General features: G+C 43.2%; 1 long non-coding RNA gene across 2 annotated transcripts in view; it reads left to right on the top strand.

Moving 5' to 3' along the window:
• LOC139166552 (uncharacterized) overlaps positions 1-20,687 on the top strand; it is a 205,472-nt gene that overhangs the window by 7,358 nt on the left and 177,427 nt on the right. For both annotated transcript variants that reach the window (XR_011558975.1, XR_011558976.1), the window contains exon 2: positions 2,474-2,588. This is a non-coding gene — a long non-coding RNA (uncharacterized lncRNA). The remainder of the gene's footprint in view (positions 1-2,473; positions 2,589-20,687) is intronic.

The raw sequence follows: 20,687 nt of genomic DNA, 5'->3' as shown, positions 1-20,687 counted from the left end.
GTGACTAGAGCTCTGGAATATGGGAATGGCCAGGCAGCTTGTGGTGTTGGAAATCTCTCCTGTAGAGGGAGCTATGTGAAACTTGTAACTTTGTAGTGCAGATCTCACTGGCCAGAATGTGGTAATGGTGCAGGGGGGTGCAGGCAGGCCGGCCGGCCGAAGCAATGGGTGTCGGCAACCTTCAGCTTGTTCTTCCCCCTGCTGTGGCTTCCTATTGATTGAATCCACCATGGCTGGTCAGGCCCTCACCCTCCTCTCCTAGTCACTTCTCGCCTGGCCTGAAAAGGGAAGAGTGGGGGATGGAGATTTGCTCCAAATTCCAGAGCAGGAGCAAAGCATCCAGCACCAACAAAGACTGAAGGATTGCCCGTGAGAACCAGAGAGTGCCGGGGAATTAGAATGAGCAGAATGAGAGAGAGAGGGACAGACAGATAGACAGACAGACAAAGAAAGAAAGGGAGAGGAGAAGAGAGAGAAATATATATGAGAGAGAGAGATGTCAGAGAAAGACACAAAGAGATGTGGGAGAGAGACAGAGAAGGAGAGAGAGAGGTGAGAGAGATTTTATTATAAAAAGACTGTCAAAGGATGGATAAGAAGATCACAGTATGAAGATTCAGTATGGGAAAGATGTCTTGTGGAAATCCAGGTTTGCGTTTTGATTTTTCTGGATTCAAACATGAATCTGTTCAAATATTATGTTTATCCAGATTGTCTAGTGGATGAGCACTCCAGTAGTTCTTCTTCCAATACCCTCACCACTCCCATAGCTGTATGAATCAATCATTCAATGGAAAATATGTTCAATGGAAGATATGTGGACATCATGTTTGGTGTCCACTAATCACCTCTAATGCAATTGTAATAGAAGAAAGCAAATCAACCCAATGCTATACATGGACTCATGGTATATTGGTATATATATATTGGTGTATTTTATTAAATTATGATATTATTTACTAGTGTGAATGAAACTTTTTCTTTTCTTTGCAATATTGCAAAATGGCTGACATTTTTAGAATGCTAAAGGCAGATTTATTTTTAACAGTGTTAAAAATTAAATATAAAAATATAAAATCGGGTAAAAATTAAAATGTGAATACTTATATAGATATATTTTATTTTGCTACATCAGAAGCAAATGAAGTTTTAAAAAGCTATGTCAGCTCATTTAGATTCCCAAATGAAAAATATGTTTTAACAAAAACGAAACAGTGTATATGATATAGTTTAATAATTAATTTTAATGAGTTTGTGGTTTTGATATTTATAGAAAACTGGCAATGATGTAGAGATAGCAATTTGGCAATTATAAAATATCAGCTTTCAGTGGGTAAGAAAAAATGGAAAATTATCCATACTTGCAGTCATTAAAATCTCAGCGTAGGTAAATAAATAATTGAACACCATCTGTCTGTTTATATTCATACTAATAAAAATTTCTAACAGAAATTAATGAATTTATGCTTTTTATGCTGTCACATCTTAAAAAAAACCCTTATCAGCCTTAATTCAATGTCAATGTTAGAAAGAATATATATTAAAACATTGCAATCTGTGATATGTAAAATTTATTATATACTGTATTTCAATTGAATTTAGAAACTCCTGATAAAAATTAGATGAATGTTGCATAGTGGAACATGGGATATATTTATTTCCTGATCTTGAATATTGTTTGTTATTAGAAATTTTAGCCTAACTGGTGGCTCTTCAGACTATGGTCCCAAGGATTTTGAAGCTTCTCTCTATATGACCAAACCAGTCTTCTACTGGTCCTCATTTTTGTATTCAATCCAGATTAATACTTGATCCTATCTTCTCTTGTATATGTAAGCTATCTTCACTGTATTCAATTTCATTTTAAGTGACACAAAATTCTCATTTCTATATAACTGGGTGGAAACTTCTACATAATAATCATTGCTTCTTTCAATAGATAATCTTTCCTTGCAACAAACTGCATGTTAGGGATATTGTTCTTACAGTCTTTCTAAATCTTAAAGTTTCTTCATTGTTTCTTCATTTTTTAATGAACATTCATCTAGGGTCTACATTCTGTGGCGTAGACATTTTAATGGAGTTTTTTACTGTTGGCTATTTTTGATGTTTTTTGTCTGTGTAGAGAAGGATTGTTAGCCATTTTGTAAATGGCATTTGAAGTAGCATATAAGTTGAGTGAAATAAATAAGCTTACAAGATTCATTACTAAAGATATAATTACTCCAATCTGTAAAATATTACTTCTAATGATCCATTATTTTGATTTCAACATTTCATCCATTTTCATTCATGTCATTTTCTCACCTAGACTTGAGTCTTGATTGTAACAAAAAAAGTGACCTTTCTATATTTGAAATTTCTCATTATCCTTTATTCTTCATTGATTCTGTATGTCTTTTGACTAAATAATATCAGAAATATTTTTAGATTTATAATAATTTCATAGATGTATATCCCTTTCTTTATCTAGTTTCATAATGCAATGGGCGAAGAACAGTGGCTGTGCAGAGTAGCTGGTTGGATGCTTTGGATTTTAATGGTAGCTCTAATGCTGTGGAGTGACTATGGCAATGGACAAGCTCAAGGTAAGATAATGAATATAATAAAAGTAATGTTACAATATTCAGCTGATTTCAATTTAAAATCATTAATTTATTTTCTTTGTAACTCTTCTATCACACATACACACACACACACACACACATATTAAGCTTTTACTAATGTTTTTACAAATGTACGTTTGATGGGATAATTTTTCGTAAATGCCTGAGTGTGCCTGGATATGTCATTTTGTTTAACCTAGGTCAGTGTTGGTGAACCTTTGTGGTGGTGAATGCTGAAACAGGAGCCTGCCCAAATGCAGAGGAGCAACAGAAACTGGAAAAGCAGCTTCCCATGGGCCAGGAAGCTATACTTCCAGTTTCTGGTGTGTACATGCATACTGGTCATCTGGTGTTCTGGTTTCTAGCATGCATGTGCATGTGAAGACCAATTGGTCAGTGCTGAAGTGTTCGCTCAAGTGTGCGCTGAAGTTATTGTCAATTATTGTCAATGATACTATTATTATTATTATTATTATTATTATTATTATTATTATTATTATTTATTAGATTTGTATGCCGCCCCTCTCCACAGACTCGGGGCGGCTCACAGCAGTGATAAAAACAATATATAGTAGCAAATCTAATATTTAAAATCTAAAATAACAATTTTACATAAAAAGCCTAAAAGCCCCAGTGTATAAAAAACATACACGCAAACATATCATACATAAAACTACATAGGCAAGGGGCAGATGTCTCAGTTCCCCCATGCCTGAAGGCAGAGGTGGGTTTTAAGAAGTTTACAAAAGGCAAGGAGGGTGGGGGCAATCCTAATCTCTGGGGGGAGCTGCTTCCAGAGGGTCGGGGCCACCACAGAGAAGGCTCTTCCCCTGGATCCCGCCAGCTGACATTGTTTAGTCGATGGGACCCAGAGAAGGCCAACTTTGTGGGACCTAACCGGACGCTGGGATTCGTGCGGCAGAAGGCGGTCTTGCAGATATCCTGGTCCGCTGCCATGAAGGGCTTTATAGGTCATAACCAACACTTTAAATTGTGACCGGAAACTGATCGGCAACCAATGCAGACTGCGGAGTGTTGGAGTATCATGGGCATACCTAGGGAAGGCCATGATTGCTCTCGCAGCTGCATTCTGCACGATCTGAAGTTTCCGAACACTCTTCAAAGGTAGCCCCATGTAGAGAGCATTACAGTAGTCGAACCTCAAGGTGATGAGGGCATGTGTGACTGTGAGCAGTGACTCCCGGTCCAAATAGGGCCGCAACTGGTGCACCAGGCGAACCTGGGCAAACGCCCCCCTCGCCACAGCTGAAAGATGTTTCTCTAATGTGAGCTGTGGATCGAGGAGGACACCCAAGTTGCGGACCCTCTCTGAGGGGGTCAATAATCCCCGCCCAGGGTGATGGACGGATGGATAGAATTGTCCTTGGGAGGCAAAACCCACAGCCACTCCGTCTTATCAGAGTTGAGTTAGAGTCTGTTGACACCCATCCAAACCCCAACAGCCTCCAGACACTGGCACATCACTTCCACTGATTCATTGACTGGATATGGGATGGAGATGTACAGCTGGGTATCATCAGCATACTGATGATACCTCACCCCATGCCCTTGGATGATCTCACCCAGCGGTTTCATGTAGATATTAAATAGCAGGGGGGAGAGGATTGACCCCCTGCGGCACCCCACAAGGGAGAGACCTAGAGGTCGACCTCTGACCCCCCACTAACACCGACTATGACCGACCGGAGAGGTAGGAGGAGAACCACTGAAGAACAGTGCCTCCCACTCCCTACCCCTCCAGCCGGCGCAGAATGATACCATAGTCGATGGTATCAAAAGCTGCTGAGAGGTCAAGAAGCACCAGGACAGAGGATAAACCCCTGTCCTGGGCCCGCCAGAGATCATCCATCAACACAACCAAAGCAGTTTCCGTGCTGTAACCAGGCCTGAAACACGACTGTTGAGGACCTAGATAATCGGCTTCTTCCAAGGACCGCTGGAGCTGGAGCGCCACCACCTTCTCAACAACCTTCCCCATAAAGGGGTGGTTGGAGACTGGATGATAGTCCAGGGAGGGCTTCTTGAGGAGGGGGCACACAAGTGCCTCCTTGTACAAAGCCGGAAAGGACCCCCTCCCCAAAGAAGCATTGACAATCTCCTGGACCCAGCTCTGTGTCACCTCCCTGCTGGCCAAGACCAGCCAGGAGGGACACGGATCCAGTAAACAGGTGGCGAAACTCACAGCTCCAATGGCCTTGTCCACTTCATCAGGTGTCACCAGATCAAACTCTTCCCAGACAGGTGGACAAGTACGGGCCCCAGTCACCTCAACTGACTCATTCATATGGAATACTGATCTTGACTATCTTGATTAAACACTCTGTTCTATTTAAGGTAAAAGTTACTTACTCAATTTTTTCTATTGTTTTGTTTAAGAGTAAAGGTTAAACTAGCACAATATAATCAAATGCTCACCTATACACTTGACATGATATGTCTGTATATTAATCAAATATCGCATTGTTATTAGTTAGCTATCTTTGGGGTAAACCAATTATTGTAATTGTGTGCACAAGATGATGATGATGATTATTATTATTATTATTATTAAGATTTGTATGCCACCCTTCTCCGAAGACTTGGGGTGGCATACTTAGATGGTTCTGTGGCATGTGTGCTATAGGTTCACCATCATGGGCCTAGGTTTGTAGAAAAAATGAATAGCACTGTAGAGTTGTACTTTTAAAATTATGTTTTCTGAGTTTTGCTTTCAAGTATGTTGGATCATGGTATGAAACTTACATTTTTGTTATTTAATAAGAGAACATTAATAAACTCACAACATCTAGGCAATATTACCTATGATAAAATTGGCAGGAAACTATTATTCAGTATTTGGAGGAGTTTTTCCCCCTTGCGTGTACAGAACTGCATAACTGCATCTTGACTCTGAAAGAAGCAGCGTGAAATCTTAAAATCTGATTTTAAAATTGTATAATGTAACTGTGACTTCTATTAGAGTCATCATATGATCACATGCATAAAGAAAAAAAGCAGAAGGGCAAAGTAAATAAGGGTTATAATTAAATTTAATACACATAAGGCAATATTCAAAACAAATCATTTTGGAATTATAATGACAAATAGCTCTACCACTAACTCAGTAGTTTTTGAAAACATAGAACAGTAATGGCGAACCTTTTTTCCTTGGGTGCCAAAAGAGCATGGACAGTTGCTATTGCACATGCGTGAGTGCCCACCCCCATAATTGCCCAGGGTGGGTGAAAACAGCTTCCCCCCTGCTGCCTGAAGTCCCTCTGGATGCACAAAACGGTTTGTTTCACCCTCCCCAGGCTCCAAAGGCCCTAGAGCTGGGGGAAGGTAAAAACACCCTTGCTACCCACTGGAAATCCTTTGGAAGCCAAAATCACCCTCCCAGAGCCTCTGTGTGGGCCAAAAATCAGCTGGCTGGCACACACATGCACATTGGAGCTGAGCTAGGGCAATGACATGTGTGCCAGCAGATATGGCTCCGAATGCCATCTGTGGCACCCATGCCATCTATGTCACCCATGCCATGGGTTCACCACCACTGATATAGAATAATTTCTGGACCATTGCCCTCTGATTTTGGGTGCCTTCCTATAGCCACCATTTTTATTTACCAAATTGTTCCATTTTGAAAAAGATTTACAGTTTTATATTTCAACATCTATAATTATGCAAGCAGCACCATTTGAAAAATATGCAATTCTTTAAATATCATATATAAGACTCTTATTCATAGTTTTGGAGAATTACTGGATTGAAAAGAAAGTATTAAAAAATAAGAAATTGGTCTTAGAAAGTCCACTACAGATCAAAGAACATGATGCCAAAATGACACAATTTTTGATGTTCCAGTTTCCTCACAAATTATATGCTAGTTGCTGCATAATAGAAAAAATAATAAAGAATTGGTATCTATATCTAAACTGAACACTTTCTTAATGAAAAAAAGTTATGTAGTGTTTAGGTTTTGTGCCTTATGAATTTATTTAGCTTTAATAAAAATGACAATTCATTGAAAAGGGCCACTTTTAAAAGATAAATTATTGGCTGTAATAACCTAACAGTTGAGATACCTTCCAATGCATTTGTGAAATATACTATGTTCCTACTGTTCAATTTCTTGAATATAATAGTTTATTTAACTGCACCATTTACCATTTTCATTATTTGTCTTTCTGAGAAGAAAATGTTCTGGGAGAACTTAAATTGAAAGTACTGTGGCAACTGCAGTTCCATTGTCCATTTTCCTTTTGGAAAACAGTTTATTATTACTGCTATTCAAACTGATACGCATCACATGATTCAGAATTTTACTAAACTCACAAAAGGTTTGAACTTACTCTGCAGCATATTATTTCACTGGAGAGAATTTATACACATTTTAATGGAATAGCTCAAATCAGGCAAGCAAAACCTTTAACACATTTTTATGCATGAGTATTGGCATTCTCCCATTGAATACAGTGATCTTATTTCTGCATAAGTGTGTATTATATTGAGACTATTTAAATAATGAATTTATGAAGATTTTTTTATATCTAAAGTTTGGGAAATGTAAAAACCTATTCCAAATGACTATAGTATTAATTCTGTCAATGTTTGTAGAGAAGTGACATTTTCCAGAATATTAGTTACAAAATGTGACATAAGAAGATTTTAGTTATAAGAAAAATGGCATATAGAAATAAACTGACTTGACTTGATAGTAGTGTGTTCTTTAAAAAATAGTGATTAATTTTACTATTTTTAACTAAAGTCTTCCATTCAAAAAGATCCAGTCCTATGTAGATTTATAGGGAAGTGATTTATGCTAATTATGTTCAAACACATTGATGTGATTCTTAGCACCTCATAGACAGATTTCCTCTTGGAATCCAGGATGATTTGTCCTCACTCTTCATGTTTTCCATGATATGTTCATAACTACTGGAATTGAGTTCATCTACTTGCTGCAATTATTTATTTACATTTGTATGCCACCCCGAGTCTATGGAGAGGGGCGGCATACAAATCTAATAAATAGTAATAATAATAATAATAATTTTATTATTTTGTTATTTTGTTATTTTGTTATTTTGTTATTTTGTTATTTTATTATTTTGTTATTTTATTATTTTATTATTTTATTATTTTATTATTTTATTATTTTATTATTTTATTATTTTATTATTTTATTATTTTATTATTTTATTATTTTATTATTTTATTATTTTATTATTTTATTATTTTATTATTTTATTATTTTATTATTTTATTATTTTATTATTTTATTATTTTATTATTTTATTATTTTATTATGTCAAGTATGTATTGGTAGTGTACAAATACAAAGATATAACAATGTTTATATGCATGATACTACCCTGTTTCCCCGATAGTAAGACACCCCCGATTGTAAGACGTATCGGGGGTTTCAGGGGGGTCGGCTAATATAAGCCGTACCCCGAAAGTAAGACATATGTCTTACTTTTGGGGAAACACGGGGGTATTGCCGCCTCCCTCTCATCTAGCTGCCTTCCTTTTTTAAGCGGGAAGAAGGGCGCGCTTTCGCTGCCTTTTTCCGGGACCGGGGAGGGGAGCTGTGAGGGAGGCGGCCTGCTGATGCCCAGCCCACCGGGGAGTTTGGCTGATGGAGGGACGAAGCCAGACTGCTAAGCTTCGGCTCGTTAGAGGGAGCTGTCGGCCAGAGACGGCGGGGCTTGCTGCAGCGAGCGACCTGCTCCTGCCTTCGCTTTCGCCTCCTCAAGAGCCAGTGAAACTTGCCGGTGGAGCCGAGTTAGCCGCAGGGAGGAAAGAGGCATCGTCAAGGGGTCACGGTGCAGCCTCTCCGCAGCAGTCGAGGTGGGCGAGGGCCCTGCCTTGGCGGCCGCGGGTTGCCACCGTTATGAACCGGCGGGCTCCTCAGAAATGGCCCTGCAAGGGAAGCCGCCCGGCCAGAGGTAGGAAAGTCCCCACCCATCCGGGGTGCTTCCTTCCCATTGGCGCTCTCTTCAGATCCTCCTCCCCTCGCTCTGGGTGCGCAGCGCGGCGTGGTGGCGGTGATGGAGGAGGAGGAAGAGGAGGAGAACGAGGGCGGCTGTCGCCCTTGAGGAGGCTGCCCTGGAGCCCTGAGGTTGAACTTGGAAAAGGGCTCACGAGGCTCCTGTCCCGCGGCTGCCCTTTTAGACTCTGGGGAGATGCCGCCTTCGGGAACGCGACTCTTTCAATTTTTTTCCAATATAAGACATACCCCGAAAGTGGGGCTTTTGGGGATAAAAAGAAAGTAAGACACTGTCTTACTTTCGGGGAAACACGGTAGTAAGAGAGAAACATTAAGATAGGGAATGGAAGTCAAGCTGGTGCATTTATGCATGACCCTTTCTGACCTATTAGAAATAGGGAGAGGTCAACAGTGGATAGTCTAAAGGAAACATTTGGGGGTTAGGTAATAAGTTCCATGCATCAACTACTTGGTTACTAAAGTTGTATTTCCTGCAGTCAAGTTCACTTTAAGTTTGTACTGTATATGTTCTGTGCTGGTGTGTTGTTGTGGTTGAAGCTGAAGTAGTCATTGACAGGAAGGACATTGTAGCAGATGAACTGGTCCTGAATGTAGCAGTGAGCTGGTCCTGAATGATATTTTGAAGATTATGCTTAGCGGTTTGACTATGGCTGTTGATAGTTTTTTTTTTAAAGGAAGTATGCACATAGACCATCAGACCCAATTAATAGAGACAATATAAAGTTGTGTAGTGCCTTTTCAACATTGCACATAGACCATCAGACCCAATTAATAGAGACAGTATAAAGTTGTGTAGTGCCTTTTCAACATTGTCTTCTGTGAAGTCTATTTGTATTAAGTCATTGTGAGTATTTGAGATGCAATTAAGGAATTTTGGGGATGAGCCATTGCTGTTTACAAAGACTGAGGCAAAGAATGTATTGAAGAGGTTATTTTTGATTGATTCATCATAGCATTCTTTGTTGTTCAGTCCTTTTAGTAGTGGGATGGGTCTTGAGTCCTTGAGTTTGTTATTAACAAAGATGTAGAAGGCATGGTTGGATTTGATACGCAGTTTGTATGATAGTGAAGCGTTCTGTCTTTATTTGGTGGCATATATTTTTGTAGCGGATTTTGAAGTTGGTGACATGACCTTTTTTGTTTTTGTACCAGAGATATTTTTTGGACCTCGCAAGAGAACTCTATGTTGATTTGTTGGCTCTCCATTATATTTTCAGGATTCTTCTTTAATATCAAAATTCAAAAACATCAATATTATTTCTATCTTCCTTGTTCAAATTTAAATTTGGCTTCAATAGAATGTCACCAGGGGAAACTCATTGCACAGATGTATTCTGATGTATTCTGAGGGTATCTGAATACATTTTCCAAAATCTACTCTGCTATATAGTTTTGTCTCCAGTTCTCCCATCACCACCTGCAGACAGTCGGTTATAAAAACAGAAGCTAACTTGAATATCCTACTTAATCCCACTAAACAGTTAACTTTGATGTAATGGGAGAGGAACTATGCAGTTTCTTTAAAAATGTAAATATTTTAACAATATTATTTTTCTTCTACTGTTCAGAGACTGACTTATCCAAATATGACACCTCCCCCAGGCTTATATATGGTATGCTTGTGTTGTATGATTTTTTTATGTATGGTATGCTTGTGTTGTATGATTTTTTAATGATGTGTTTTTAGATGTTTTTTAAATATTAGATTTGTTACATAGTTATATTGTTACTATTCTTGTTGTGAGCCGCCCTGAGTCTTCGGAGAGGGGCGGCATACAAATCTAATAAATTATTATTATTACAAATTCCACTTATAGTGGTACCTTGTCTTACAAACTTAATTCATTCTGTGAGGAGGTTCGTAAGAAGAAAAGTTTGTAAGATGAAACAATGTTTCCCATAGGAATCAATATAAAAGCGAATAATGCGTGCAAGCCCATTAGGAAAATCCAAAACATTAAGGGTTTTTATTTTTTTAAAAGCAGCGGGGGGATGAAGCTAAGGTGAACTGAGTGAGGGGGAGGGACAGTGAGAGATGGCAAGAGGTGGCAGTCCCAATGAAGCAAGGCAAAAAGAGCCTCTCTTGAGCTCCACGAGTCTTTGCCTCCTGTTTCTGTTTACCCCACTGTGCTAATTTCCCCCACACCTTTCTCCTCTCTTGAGCTCCATGAATCCCTGCCTCCCATTTTTGTCCACCCCACTGTGCTCATTTTCCCCACACCTTTCTCCTCTCTTGAGCTCCATGAGTCCCTGCCTCCCAGAAGTCTGGAGGCAGGGATTCCCAGTTAGGGGAGGATCAGGGAAATCCTAGCGGGTTCCTAAGGTGAAAATAGTTCGGAAGAAGAGGAAAAAAATCTTAAACACTGGGTTCGTATCACGAAAATTTCATATGAAGAGGGGTTCGTAAGATGAGGTATTATTGTATTTGGTTCAGATTTGTAAATGTGACTCACGTAGTACATACATTTACCATGTAAGTTACACTACAAGTAAAAACAAGAAGAAATTAATATTAATTTTAAGGTACTAGTAGACTTCTATCTATCATTTAATTTAATTATTAGTAGTAAAATTTATTTTACTGTTACATATTTTGAGGTTTTAAAATGGCAAACATTATTAAACTCATTTTAAAATAAGATTTCTCAGAAGAACAAGTGACTCCTTTTCAAATATCACATATTTAGAACAAAACAGACAAGCCTTTTCAGACATATTTTTGGCAGTCTTACTGGCATTAATAGAGAAAACTACATGGAAATAAAATGAATTGTGGGTGAGAAATATGATACAATGATGCATAAAATATAACAACCTCTTATCTTGGAATGTATGCAAGATCTAACTCAACTAAATATAAATTTACTGAACTATCCAATGAAACTTTTTATGGACTATAAAGCAGTTCGATTTAGAATTTAATGAGTATTTTGTTTAAGTAGTCACAATTAACTTTGTTTTTGGATTTTTCAGTGTGTGTGTGTGTGTACACACGCATGCATGCACGCACACACTTAAGATCTTAGAACTTAAGATTTGACCTAAGTATTTACCCAAGTTTTACGTGGTAAACAGTGGTATAGTATATTTTACTCTACTTACTTTCAATTAGAGAACATGGAATGTAAAATAATGCTTTTTCAACACATTATGTGGGCTGCCCAGATAAATCTGGTACACACTAATTAAGATAAATGTTGGTAATTCTGCAAACAATTTATGCAAAGTCATCCTGGTAGCATGCCATTAAGAATGTTTTTTGTTCTACACTTTTGTCTATTTCTACACAGTCAGAATGGTCATTATTTTATATTCGCTAATTTCTAATAAACATCAATGAAGTTTCATGATTTAATTTGACCGTATCTCATTGTTATACTGTATATTTGTAAACAGACTTCTCTGGTAGAAAAAAATTAGTAACCTCCTAAATACTTTTCCCATGTGGCAAAATATCTTATTTATTGAATAAGAAACTAGTTCCATAATGGACTTAATTTAAAAGTTACATTTTTTAGAACACATATTTGTGTATATAGCATTGGGATCTAGCGGACAGGTTAGTCAGAAAGCAAGACAATACAGTGGTACCTCAAGATACGAACCCCTCGTCTTACGAACAACTCGTGATACGAACCCGGGGTTCAGAAAAAAATTGCCTTTTCTTACGAACTTTTTTCGAGTTACGAACGCCAAACCCGAACTTCCGGGTTCGGCGTTGGGAGGCTCCTAGGAAGCCGCCCGGCTGTTTTAAAAGGTGACAGCCGGGCTGGGGGGCTTCCCAACAACCTCCCGAACCCCGAACTCTTGCCGAACTTCCGGGTTCGGGGTTGGGGGGGGTGCTGGGAAGCCCCCCAGCCCGGCTGTCACCTTTAAAAAACAGCCGGGGGGCTTCCCAGCAGCCTCCCGAAGCCGAACGCGGAAGTTCGGGTTTGGCGTTTGGCTTCGGGAGGCTGCTGGGGAGCCGCCCGGCTGTTTTAAAAGGTTACAGCCGGGCTGGGGCGCTTGCCAGCAGCCCCGACTCCCCGCCGCTCACCCATATCCAGCAGAAGATCGCTCTTGCCTGGCTTCCCCGCGAGGCATCAGGTCAGCATTCTGTGCGGGTGGGCGGCGAGGAAGCCGGCGGCTGTGGCAGCTGCTGCAGGAGGCTTTCCCCCTCCTCGTCCGCCGCCCTCCCGCCCAGAATGCTGACCTGATGCCTCGTGTGAAGCCGGGCAAGAGCGATCTTTTGCCGGCCATGGGCGAGCTACAATAGGCTTCCACGTCCTTCGCCCGTGCCTGGCGGGAGGTGAAGAGTGCTTTGTCCAGTGCAAAGTTGACAGCAAGCAGCTCCGCAGTCGCCGAAGGAGGCTTAACCGCACCCCTCTGTCCCACCCATCGCCCGTGGCCAGCAGAAGAGCGGGGATAGGCAGGAGGAAGTTATGCCGGATACGGGCGATGGGTGGGACAGAGGGGTGGGGTTAAGCCTCCTTTGGCGGCTGGGGAGCTGCGCGGCTTTGCCTTTTGCTGGGAGGGCAAGTGAAGCACCGGATCTCCTGCCTTTTGCCCAGCCAAACCCCCAAATGTCTCCGCTGTAGCAACTGCTACAATAGACTTCCACGCCTTTCGTCCGTGCCTGGCGGGAGGTGAAGAGTGCTTTGCCCAGTGCAAAGTTGACAGCAAGCAGCTCCGCAGTCGCCGAAGGAGGCTTAACCCCACCCCTCTGTCCCACCCATCGCCCGTGGCCGGCATAACCTCCTCCTGCCTATCCCCGCTCTTCTGCTGGCCACGGGCGATGGGTGGGACAGAGGGGTGTGGTTAAGCCTCCTTTGGCGACTGCGGAACTGCGCGGCTTTGCCTTTTGCTGGGAGGGCAAGTGAAGCGCCGGATCTCCTGCCTTTTGCCCAGCCAAACCCCCAAATGTCTCCACTGTAGCAGCTGCTACAATAGACTTCCACGCCTTTCGTCCGTGCCTGGCGGGAGGTGAAGAGTGCTTTGCCCAGTGCAAAGTTGACAGCAAGCAGCTCCGCAGTCACCGAAGGAGGCTTAACCCCACCCCTCTGTCCCACCCATCGCCCGTGGCCGGCATAACCTCCTCCTGCCTATCCCCGCTCTTCTGCTGGCCACGGGCGATGGGTGGGACAGAGGGGTGTGGTTAAGCCTCCTTCGGCGACTGCGGAACTGCGCGGCTTTGCCTTTTGCTGGGAGGGCAAGTGAAGCGCCGGATTTCCTGCCTTTTGCCCAGCCAAACCCCCAAATGTCTCCGCTGTAGCAGCTGCTACAATAGACTTCCACGCCTTTCATCCGTGCCTGGCGGGAGGTGAAGAGTGCTTTGCCCAGTGCAAAGTTGACAGCAAGCAGCTCCGCAGTCGCCGAAGGAGGCTTAACCCCACCCCTCTGTCCCACCCATCGCCCGTGGCCAGCAGAAGAGCGGGGATAGGCAGGAGGAAGTTATGCCGGATACGGGCGATGGGTGGGACAGAGGGGTGGGGTTAAGCCTCCTTTGGCGGCTGGGGAGCTGCGCGGCTTTGCCTTTTGCTGGGAGAGCAAGTGAAGCGCCGGATCTCCTGCCTTTTGCCCAGCCAAACCCCCAAATGTCTCCGCTGTAGCAGCTGCTACAATAGACTTCCACGCCTTTCGTCCGTGCCTGGCGGGAGGTGAAGAGTGCTTTGCCCAGTGCAAAGTTGACAGCAAGCAGCCCCGCAGTCGCCGAAGGAGGCTTAACCCCACCCCTCTGTCCCACCCATCGCCCGTGGCCGGCATAACCTCCTCCTGCCTATCCCCGCTCTTCTGCTGGCCACGGGCGATGGGTGGGACAGAGGGGTGTGGTTAAGCCTCCTTCGGCGACTGCGGAACTGCGCGGCTTTGCCTTTTGCTGGGAGGGCAAGTGAAGCGCCGGATCTCCTGCCTTTTGCCCAGCCAAACCCCCAAATGTCTCCGCTGTAGCAGCTGCTACAATAGACTTCCACGCCTTTCGTCCGTGCCTGGCGGGAGGTGAAGAGTGCTTTGCCCAGTGCAAAGTTGACAGCAAGCAGCTCCACAGTCGCCGAAGGAGGCTTAACCCCACCCATCTGTCCCACCCATCGCCCGTGGCCGGCATAACCTCCTCCTGCCTATCCCCGCTCTTCTGCTGGCCACGGGCGATGGGTGGGACAGAGGGGTGTGGTTAAGCCTCCTTCGGCGACTGCGGAACTGCGCGGCTTTGCCTTTTGCTGGGAGGGCAAGTGAAGCGCCGGATTTCCTGCCTTTTGCCCAGCCAAACCCCCAAATGTCTCCGCTGTAGCAGCTGCTACAATAGACTTCCACGCCTTTCGTCCGTGCCTGGCGGGAGGTGAAGAGTGCTTTGCCCAGTGCAAAGTTGACAGCAAGCAGCTCCGCAGTCGCCGAAGGAGGCTTAACCCCACCCCTCTGTCCCACCCATCGCCCGTGGCCGGCATAACCTCCTCCTGCCTATCCCCGCTCTTCTGCTGGCCACGGGCGATGGGTGGGACAGAGGGGTGGGGTTAAGCCTCCTTCGGCGACTGCGGATCTGCTTGCTGTCAACTTTGCACTGGGCAAAGCTCTCTTCACCTCCCGCCAGGCACGGACGAAAGGCGTGGAAGTCTATTGTAGCAGCTGCTACAGCGGAGACATTTGGGGGTTTGGCTGGGCAAAAGGCAGGAGATCCGGCGCTTCACTTGCCCTCCCAGCAAAAGGCAAAGCCGCGCAGTTCCGCAGTCGCCGAAGGAGGCTTAACCACACCCCTCTGTCCCACCCATCGCCCGTGGCCAGCAGAAGAGCGGGGATAGGCAGGAGGAGGTTATGCCGGCCACGGGCGATGGGTGGGACAGAGGGGTGGGGTTAAGCCTCCTTCGGCGACTGCGGAGCTGCTTGCTGTCAACTTTGCACTGGGCAAAGCACTCTTCACCTCCCGCCAGGCACGGACGAAAGGCGTGGAAGTCTATTGTAGCAGCTGCTACAGCGGAGACATTTGGGGGTTTGGCTGGGCAAAAGGCAGGAGATCCGGCGCTTCACTTGCCCTCCCAGCAAAAGGCAAAGCCGCGCAGTTCCGCAGTCGCCGAAGGAGGCTTAACCACACCCCTCTGTCCCACCCATCGCCCGTGGCCAGCAGAAGAGCGGGGACAGGCAGGAGGAAGTTATGCCGGATACGGGCGATGGGTGGGACAGAGGGGTGGGGTTAAGCCTCCTTTGGCGACTGCGGAGCTGCTTGCTGTCAACTTTGCACTAGGCAAAGCACTCTTCACCTCCCGCCAGGCACGGACGAAAGGCGTGGAAGTCTATTGTAGCAGCTGCTACAGCGGAGACATTTGGGTGGGGGGGGAGGCAGGAGGCAGGAGATCCGGCCCTTCACTTGCCCTCCCAGCAAAAGGCAAAGCCGCGCAGCTCCCCAGCCGCCAAAGGAGGCTTAACCCCACCCCTCTGTCCCACCCATCGCCCGTATCCGGCATAACTTCCTCCTGCCTGTCCCCGCTCTGGCAGAAGAGCAGGGGCAGGCAGGAGGCAGTCTTTAACATGCCGCATAGGCTCTGGAGCACCGCCTGGTCTTCGCAGCACTGGCTTTCGCCCTTGTTGCATTCGCGAGCTTTCATTCCCAGGAAGCTCTCCAAGCTCGGGAAGGATCCCACGGTCAGTCGGCTGCGGGCGGGAGGAAGGCGAATGCGGTCCGGAGGCTGGGAGGGAGGCGGAGAAAGGGATCAATGTAAAAGCGCTGGGCTGGGAACATCTTTGGCCAATTAGCTCCTGGAGCATGGAGGCTGCCTCCCTCCTCCTCCCGTATTCCGCCTCTCTTCCCTTTGAGTCATTGCAGCCGGACAGTAACTGTCTACCCAATCCACCCATGAGGCTCCCTCTGGGCAGTCTGCACTGTCTCTCTCCCCCCCCGGTCTCCCCCCTCCTCTACCCACCCCCGAACGATCTGAATGCCGGCAGCAATGAGGCAAAAGGGGTGAGTTTTCTGCTTGCACGCATTAATCGCTTTCCCATTGATTCCTATGGGAAACATTGTTTCATCTTACGAACTTTTCACCTTACGAACCTCCTCCCGTCACCAATTAAGTTCGTATCATGAGGTATCACTGTATTTGTACTTTGTCCGGAAATTAAGAACAGTCTAGAAATTCTTTTATTAGTTTCAATGAAGTTGCATCTACCTTCATGTGTCATCTAGTAACCAAATTGTACAATGGCTCTGGCAATATACTTATTATTTAGAATATTTTAGTTTAATGTATAGTTTATCTTCAGAAAAGGTTTAATCTTTTTCTTGTATCATAACTTAAACCTAAACTAAAACAAAAAATCAGGCTGCAGAAAGAAAAACAGTTTATACAAAGAAGATAATTTGCCTCTGACATGTGATAGAATTAAATTTTTGTTCAGGATATCATGTTAGGACAACTGGTGTCAAAAACAAAACTACGAATATCTCAATATTAATGAGAAACCTTATTAACAACCAGTGGATTGCTACCTACTGTACATCCTGTAAATTATGTATTTTATGCTTCATGCTGGATTTATATTAGTAAATGTATCATTCTTTGTACAAGGTTTTCTTTCAAGATTTGTTGAAACTCGATTTGCCATTAATTCTATCAAGGCCTACCTTATTTTTTGGTGTATAAGACACACCGATATATAAGATGCTCCTAGGTTTTAGAGGAGGAAAACAAGGAAAAAAGTATTCTGAATCGAATGGCATAGCATTATATTGTTTAATAAAATACCCGTGTAGCAGAATACTTTTTACAGCCATATATACCTTTTAAAACCATGTACACTTTTTATAAACTTCAAACTTGACAGCTTTAAGACTAGTGGACTGGCCACCACTGCCAGACTTTGTGAGAAGCCACCACTGCCAGACTATGGGAGACTGCTGCCACCATAGCCGAAGCACTTGAGAAGCTGACACTGCCGGACTATGGGAAAGTTGCTACTGCTGCTGCTGACCACTGAGAGAAGCTGATGCTGCCACCGCTGGCCACACCAGATCACGGTAGCAGCAGCCTCCCCGTAGTCTGGTGGTGGCAGCTTCTCATGTGCTTCGGCAGCAGCGGTCAGCAGTGGCGACAGCAGCTTTTCCATAGTCTGGCGGAGATGGCAGCTTCTCATGGGCTTCAGCGGTGGTGGTCAGCAATGGTGGCAGCAGCCTTCCCATAGTCCGGCAGTGGCAGTGGCGGTGGCAGCAACTCCTCACAGGCTTTGAGCAGGAATGGTGGTGGCAGTAGCTCTTTCTCTGCAGCTTTCTCATGTTTTGATGGCCGTGGTGGCAGCCAGCCCTCAAACTGCATAAAAAGCCGCCACCACAGGACTACAGGAAGGCTGCCGCCACCACTGCTGACTGCCGCCCAACTCCCTCGCCCCATGCCAACACTCCGCCAACACTCCGCAGCCTGTACTGGCTGCTGATCAGTTTCCGGTCACAATTCAAAGTGTTGGTTATGACCTATAAAGCCCTACTTGTTATCGAACCAGAATATCTCTGAGACCACCTTCTGCCGCACGAAACCCAGCGACCGATTAGGTCCCACAGAGTTGGCCTTCTCCAAGTCCCGTCGACCAAAAAATGTCGGCTGGCAGGACCCAGGGAAAGAGCGTTCTCTGTGGCAGCCCCGGCCCTCTGGAATCAACTCCTTCCAGAGATTTGAACAGCCCCCTCTCCTCAACTTCCGTAAAATGCTGAAGACCCACCTTTGTCACCAGGCGTGGGGATAATTACCACCTTCTCCCCTTTTTTATTATGTTTTCAGTCTTACTGTATGATGGATTAGGTTGAATGTGTATGATTGTATAGCTAGGGATTTTACTATGTATTAATGTTTTTAAATTGATTTAACTTCTACTATTAGATTTGTAATGTATTGTATCACTATTATGTTGTGAGCCGCCATGAGTCTTTGGAGAAGGGCGGCATACAAATATAGTAAACTATAAACTATAACTATGCAACATTTGGTATACAATATGCACCCAGTTTTTGATGCACTTTTTTGAGGTAAAAAGGTGTGTCTTATACACCAAAAATACGGTAGTTTGTAGCCTATCTGAGTAATACACTTGCTAAAGTATATATAATTTTCAATATAAATCAAGGTGACTCATTTTTCTGATTTTAAAATATATTCCCATGAAGCACAAATTGAAGCAAATTAATTTATATAAAATTGCCTGTATCAGCTTTGCCAATTGGTTTTCATTACACAGATTTAAAATGTGGAATATGTAAAATATGTGAATGACTGTTTTAACAGGACAATGGAGGATTTATAGTGGATTAAATAGTTAGGAAAAACAATCAATTTGTAAATGGGAGACTGAGATTCTTTACTTAAGTTTGCTCTTTTTCCCAGTAGCTCTGCAACTGTTGTTTTATTCAGCTATCCCAGACCATAAGTCTTTAGTGAGATTAGATGCATGTTTTTGCTATCTAAACCTTGCAATGATTCACATTGTTTCTCATTTTTTAAATAATGTCCTGGTACATGACTGCATAGTTATCCTTTAGTAGGGACTATTTGTTTACTAATGAGATTTGGAGGCTGCTTAACTGTAAAAATGACTCTGGGTGATTCTTTCATTTCATTATAACATATAAACAAAGTACAGTGATACATCTTACAAACGCTTCGTCATACAAACTTTTCGAGATACAAACCCAGGGTTTAAGATTTTTTTGCCTCTTCTTACAAACTATTTTCACCTTACAAACCCACCACCGCCGCTGGGATGCCCCGCCTCTGACTTCCGTTGCCAGCGAAGCACCCGTTTTTGTGCTGCTGGTATTACCCTGAGGCTCCCCTCCATGGGAAACCCCACCTCCGGACTTCCGTGTTTTTGTGATGCTGCAGGGGAATCCCAGTAGTGCAAAAACAGGCGCTTCGCTGGCAACGGAAGTCCGGAGGTGGGGTTTCCTAGCGAGAAGAGCCTCAGTGAAATCGCAGCATCGCAAAAACACAGAAGTCCGGAGGTGGGATTTTCCATGGAGGGGAGCCTCAGGGGAATCCCAGCAGTGCAAAAACGGGTGCTTCGACTGGCAAAAAGGGTCAATTTTGGGCTTTCACGCATTAATCGCTTTTCCATTGATTCCTATGGGAAACATTGTTTCGTCTTACAAACTTTTCACCTTAAGAACCTCATCCCGGAACCAATTAAGTTTATAAGACAAGGTATCACTGTATTTTGCATTCTTATGTTCCTTATAACATATCAGTAAAGTATTTTGCATTCTTATGAAACCATAGCTAGTTAACTGGATTGCCTTCCTCAATCATTTGAAGAGTGTGCTGCTGCCATACTGGGAGATTATACTGCATTAATAGAAATGCAGACTGTTTTTTTTTAACTCTGAACAAAATTCCTTACTATGCTTTCTCTTTATCATACTGTTTTTTATTTTTGTTTTAATCTCAGTAAATATCATGAATAATTCAGTTAAGAGAATCAAAATTTCAGACTTCTCTGGAATATATTTATCCACTTACATAGCTTTTAGCCATTTCAAAAAATTCAATCAAGTTAAGAGCACTTTAATGCACCTATAACATGTCCATTGTCCCAGCTTTTAGATTAAAGAAATAAAAACTTCTTGTAATGCTTATGAGACAAGTTTTGCTTATTCCAATAATAGAAAAATAATTAGTTTTATTTGATTTATCTTTGATTTTGAAATGCTTAAGCTGGATATCATCCAGAATGTTTTATACATTGAAAAAAATATATAAAACCACATTTTAGCTAGCTGTGCTAAATTTATTGCTATACCACAATAAATTATTTTACCACAAGGATCCTCCAATTTCCTTCTTCTTTTCTATACATATGTATAAGAATGGAACAAAAATGGCTGGGAATTGCATTGTAATTAATTTTCAAATATATTATTGTGTAACAATTTTAAACAATCTCTCTGAAGTTTTTTTTTCTTCAAATAACTAAACAGATTGCATATCTTCACAAAACCATTACAGTGTCTGACAAGACAGAATGATTCTTTTGAAAGCAGCTTTGAGTTGGAATTGGCAAATGTTCTAAATTACTTTGGCAATTTTCTGAGAGCGTAAGTAGCCAAACTATAGAACATTAATACT

This window comes from Erythrolamprus reginae, chromosome 4 (assembly GCF_031021105.1).
Source record: "Erythrolamprus reginae isolate rEryReg1 chromosome 4, rEryReg1.hap1, whole genome shotgun sequence".
Lineage (NCBI taxonomy): Eukaryota > Metazoa > Chordata > Lepidosauria > Squamata > Dipsadidae > Erythrolamprus > Erythrolamprus reginae.
This window is presented reverse-complemented; position numbering and strand designations above follow the sequence as displayed.